This window comes from Euwallacea fornicatus, unplaced genomic scaffold (genome assembly GCF_040115645.1).
Source record: "Euwallacea fornicatus isolate EFF26 unplaced genomic scaffold, ASM4011564v1 scaffold_71, whole genome shotgun sequence".
Classification (NCBI taxonomy): Eukaryota; Metazoa; Arthropoda; class Insecta; order Coleoptera; family Curculionidae; genus Euwallacea; species Euwallacea fornicatus.
Genome location: NW_027096039.1, coordinates 615,452 through 621,369, shown reverse-complemented (window position 1 = coordinate 621,369; position 5,918 = coordinate 615,452).

Here is a 5,918-nt window from a genome sequence, read left to right as displayed (position 1 = left end):
AGCTCGACGAGATTTTGAAGATATCACAACACATCATGATTGCGTCTTGTTAAATTTCCAAGAAAAATAGCACTTTATGTGCTCAACACACAACTTTTGTGACTTTTCAAAACTTGAAGCTCGATAACTTCGGCAAATGGGGACCAAATTTGTTAAAGAAAGTGTCAAATTAATCAGCTCGACGAGATTTTGAGGATGTCACCTCACATCATGATTGCGTCTTGTTAAATTTCCAAGAAAAATAGAACTTTATGAGCTCAACACACAACTTTTGTGACTTTTCAAAACTTGAAGCTCGATAACTTCGGCAAATGGGGACCAAATTTGTTAAAGAAAGTGTCAAATTTATCAGCTCGACGAGATTTTGAAGATATCACAACACATCATGATTGCGTTTTGTTAAATTTCCAAGAAAAATAGTGCTTTATGAGCTCAACACACAACTTTTTTGACTTTTCAAAACTTGAAGCTCCATAACTTCGTCAAATGGGGACCAAATTTGTTAAAAAAAGTGTCAAATTAATCAGCTCGACGAGATTTTGAAGATGTCACAACATATCATGATTGCGTCTTGTTAAATTTCCAAGAAAAATAGCAATTTATGTGCTCAACACACAACTTTTTTGACTTTTCAAAACTTGAAGCTCGATAACTTCGGCAAATGGGGACCAAATTTGTTAAACAAAGTGTCAAATTAATCAGCGCGACGAGATTTTGAAGATATCACAACACATCATGATTGCGTCTTGTTAAATTTCCAAGAAAAATAGCACTTTATGTGCTCAACACACAACTTCTTTGACTTTTCAAAACTTGAAGCTCGATAACTTCGGCAAATGGGGACCAAATTTGTTAAAGAAAGTGTCAAATTAATCAGTTCCACGAGATTTTGAAGATATCACAACACATCATGACTGCATATTGTTGAATTTCCAAGAAAAATAGTACTTTATGTGCTCAAACAAACAACTTTTTGACTTTTCAAACTTTGAAGCTCGATAACTTCGGCAAATTGGGACCAAATTTGTTAAACAAAGTGTCAAATTAATCAGCGCGACGAGATTTTGAAGATATCACAACACATCATGACTGCATATTGATGAATTTCCAAGAAAAATAGTACTTTATGTGCTCAAACACACAACTTTTTTGACTTTTCAAAACTTGAAGCTCCATAACTTCGGCAAATGTGGACCAAATTTGTTAAACAAAGTGTCAAATTAATCAGTTCCACGAGATTTTGAAAATATCATAACACATCATGACTGCATATTGTTGAATTTCCAAGAAAAAAAGTACTTTATGTGCTCAAACAAACAACTTTTTGACTTTTCAAATTTTGAAGCTCGATAACTTCGGCAAATGGGTACCAAATTTGTTAAAGAAAGTGTCAAATTAATCAGCTCGACGAGATTTTGAAGATATCACAACACATCATGACTGCATATTGATGAATTTCCAAGAAAAATAGTACTTTATGTGCTCAAACACACAACTTTTTTGACTTTTCAAAACTTGAAGCTCCATAACTTCGGCAAATGTGGACCAAATGTGTTAAACAAAGTGTCAAATTAATCAGCTCGACGAGATTTTGAAGATATCACAACAGATCATGACTGCATATTGTTGAATTTCCAAGAAAAAAAGTACTTTATGTGCTCAAACAAACAACTTTTTGACTTTTCAAACTTTGAAGCTCGATAACTTCGGCAAATGGGGACCAAATTTGTTAAAGAAAGTGTCAAATTAATCAGCTCGACGAGATTTTGAGGATGTCACCTCACATCATGATTGCGTCTTGTTAAATTTCCAAGAAAAATAGAACTTTATGAGCTCAACACACAACTTTTGTGACTTTTCAAAACTTGAAGCTCGATAACTTCGACAAATGGGGACCAAATTTGTTAAACAAAGTGTCAAATTAATCAGTTCCACGAGATTTTGAAGATATCACAACACATCATGACTGCATATTGTTGAATTTCCAAGAAAAATAGTACTTTATGTGCTCAAACAAACAACTTTTTGACTTTTCAAATTTTGAAGCTCGATAACTTCGGCAAATGGGGACCAAATTTGTTAAACAAAGTGTCAAATTAATCAGTTCCACGAGATTTTGAAGATATCACAACACATCATGACTGCATATTGTTGAATTTCCAAGAAAAAAAGTACTTTATGAGCTCAACACACAACTTTTGTGACTTTTCAAAACTTGAATCTCGATAACTTCGGCAAATGGGGACCAAATTTGTTAAACAAAGTGTCAAATTAATCAGCGCGACGAGATTTTGAAGATATCACAACACATCATGATTGCGTCTTGTTAAATTTCCAAGAAAAATAGTACTTTATGTGCTCAACACACAACTTTTTTGACTTTTCAAAACTTGAAGCTCCATAACTTCGGCAAATGTGGACCAAATTTTTTAAACAAAGTGTCAAATTAATCAGTTCCACGAGATTTTGAAGATATCACAACACATCATGACTGCATATTGTTGAATTTCCAAGAAAAATAGCACTTTATGTGCTCAACACACAACTTTTGTGACTTTTCAAAACTTGAAGCTCGATAACTTCGGCAAATGGGGACCAAATTTGTTAAAGAAAGTGTCAAATTTATCAGCTCGACGAGATTTTGAAGATATCACAACACATCATGATTGCGTTTTGTTAAATTTCCAAGAAAAATAGTGCTTTATGAGCTCAACACACAACTTTTTTGACTTTTCAAAACTTGAAGCTCCATAACTTCGTCAAATGGGGACCAAATTTGTTAAAAAAAGTGTCAAATTAATCAGCTCGACGAGATTTTGAAGATGTCACAACATATCATGATTGCGTCTTGTTAAATTTCCAAGAAAAATAGCACTTTATGTGCTCAACACACAACTTTTTTGACTTTTCAAAACTTGAAGCTCGATAACTTCGGCAAATGGGGACCAAATTTGTTAAACAAAGTGTCAAATTAATCAGTTCCACGAGATTTTGAAGATATCACAACACATCATGACTGCATATTGTTGAATTTCCAAGAAAAATAGTACTTTATGTGCTCAAACACACAACTTTTTTGACTTTTCAAAACTTGAAGCTCGATAACTTCGGCAAATTGGGACCAAATTTGTTAAACAAAGTGTCAAATTAATCAGCGCGACGAGATTTTGAAGATATCACAACACATCATGACTGCATATTGATGAATTTCCAAGAAAAATAGTACTTTATGTGCTCAAACACACAACTTTTTTGACTTTTCAAAACTTGAAGCTCCATAACTTCGGCAAATGGGGACCAAATTTGTTAAACAAAGTGTCAAATTAATCAGCGCGACGAGATTTTGAAGATATCACAACACATCATGACTGCATATTGATGAATTTCCAAGAAAAATAGTACTTTATGTGCTCAAACACACAACTTTTTTGACTTTTCAAAACTTGAAGCTCCATAACTTCGGCAAATGTGGACCAAATTTGTTAAACAAAGTGTCAAATTAATCAGCTCGACGAGATTTTGAAGATATCACAACAGATCATGACTGCATATTGTTGAATTTCCAAGAAAAAAAGTACTTTATGTGCTCAAACAAACAACTTTTTGACTTTTCAAACTTTGAAGCTCGATAACTTCGGCAAATGGGGACCAAATTTGTTAAAATAAGTGTCAAATTAATCAGCTCGATGAGATTTTGAGGATGTCACCTCACATCATGATTGCGTCTTGTTAAATTTCCAAGAAAAATAGAACTTTATGAGCTCAACACACAACTTTTGTGACTTTTCAAAACTTGAAGCTCGATAACTTCGGCAAATGGGGACCAAATTTGTTAAACAAAGTGTCAAATTAATCAGCTCGACGAGATTTTGAAGATATCACAACAGATCATGACTGCATATTGTTGAATTTCCAAGAAAAAAAGTACTTTATATGCTCAAACAAACCACCTTTTGACTTTTCAAACTTTGAAGCTCGATAACTTCGGCAAATGGGGACCAAATTTGTTAAACAAAGTGTCAAATTAATCAGCTCGACGAGATTTTGAAGATGACACAACACATCATGATTGCGTTTTGTTAAATTTCCAAGAAAAATAGTGCTTTATGAGCTCAACACACAACTTTTTTGACTTTTCAAAACTTGAAGCTCCATAACTTCGGCAAATGTGGACCAAATTTGTTAAACAAAGTGTCAAATTAATCAGTTCCACGAGATTTTGAAGATATCACAACACATCATGACTGCATATTGTTGAATTTCCAAGAAAAAAAGTACTTTATGTGCTCAAACAAACAACTTTTTACTTTTCAAACTTTGAAGCTCGATAACTTCGGCAAATGGGGACCAAATTTGTTAAAGAAAGTGTCAAATTAAACAGCTCGACGAGATTTTGAAGATATCACAACACATCATGATTGCGTCTTGTTAAATTTCCAAGAAAAATAGCACTTTATGTGCTCAACACACAACTTTTTTGACTTTTCAAAACTTGAAGCTCGATAACTTCGGCAAATGGGGACCAAATTTGTTAAAGAAAGTGTCAAATTAATCAGCTCGACGAGATTTTGAGGATGTCACCTCACATCATGATTGCGTCTTGTTAAATTTCCAAGAAAAATAGAACTTTATGAGCTCAACACACAACTTTTTTGACTTTTCAAAACTTGAAGCTCGATAACTTCGGCAAATGGGGACCAAATTTGTTAAACAAAGTGTCAAATTAATCAGTTCCACGAGATTTTGAAGATATCACAACACATCATGACTGCATATTGTTGAATTTCCAAGAAAAAAAGTACTTTATGTGCTCAAACAAACAACTTTTTGACTTTTCAAACTTTGAAGCTCGATAACTTCGGCAAATGGGGACCAAATTTGTTAAACAAAGTGTCAAATTAATCAGCTCGACGAGATTTTGAAGATGTCACAACACATCATGACTGTATATTGTTGAATTTTCAAGAAAAAAAGTACTTTATGTGCTCAAACACACAACTTTTTTGACTTTTCAAAACTTGAAGCTCGATAACTTCGGCAAATTGGGACCAAATTTGTTAAACAAAGTGTCAAATTAATCAGCGCGACGAGATTTTGAAGATATCACAACACATCATGACTGCATATTGATGAATTTCCAAGAAAAATAGTACTTTATGTGCTCAAACACACAACTTTTTTGACTTTTCAAAACTTGCAGCTCCATAACTTCGGCAAATGTGGACCAAATTTGTTAAACAAAGTGTCAAATTAATCAGCTCGACGAGATTTTGAAGATATCACAACAGATCATGACTGCATATTGTTGAATTTCCAAGAAAAAAAGTACTTTATGTGCTCAAACAAACAACTTTTTGACTTTTCAAACTTTGAAGCTCGATAACTTCGGCAAATGGGGACCAAATTTGTTAAAGAAAGTGTCAAATTAATCAGCTCGACGAGATTTTGAGGATGTCACCTCACATCATGATTGCGTCTTGTTAAATTTCCAAGAAAAATAGAACTTTATGAGCTCAACACACAACTTTTGTGACTTTTCAAAACTTGAAGCTCGATAACTTCGGCAAATGTGGACCAAATTTGTTAAACAAAGTGTCAAATTAATCAGCTCGACGAGATTTTGAAGATATCACAACAGATCATGACTGCATATTGTTGAATTTCCAAGAAAAAAAGTACTTTATGTGCTCAAACAAACAACTTTTTGACTTTTCAAACTTTGAAGCTCGATAACTTCGGCAAATGGGGACCAAATTTGTTAAAGAAAGTGTCAAATTAATCAGCTCGACGAGATTTTGAGGATGTCACCTCACATCATGATTGCGTCTTGTTAAATTTCCAAGAAAAATAGAACTTTATGAGCTCAACACACAACTTTTGTGACTTTTCAAAACTTGAAGCTCGATAACTTCGGCAAA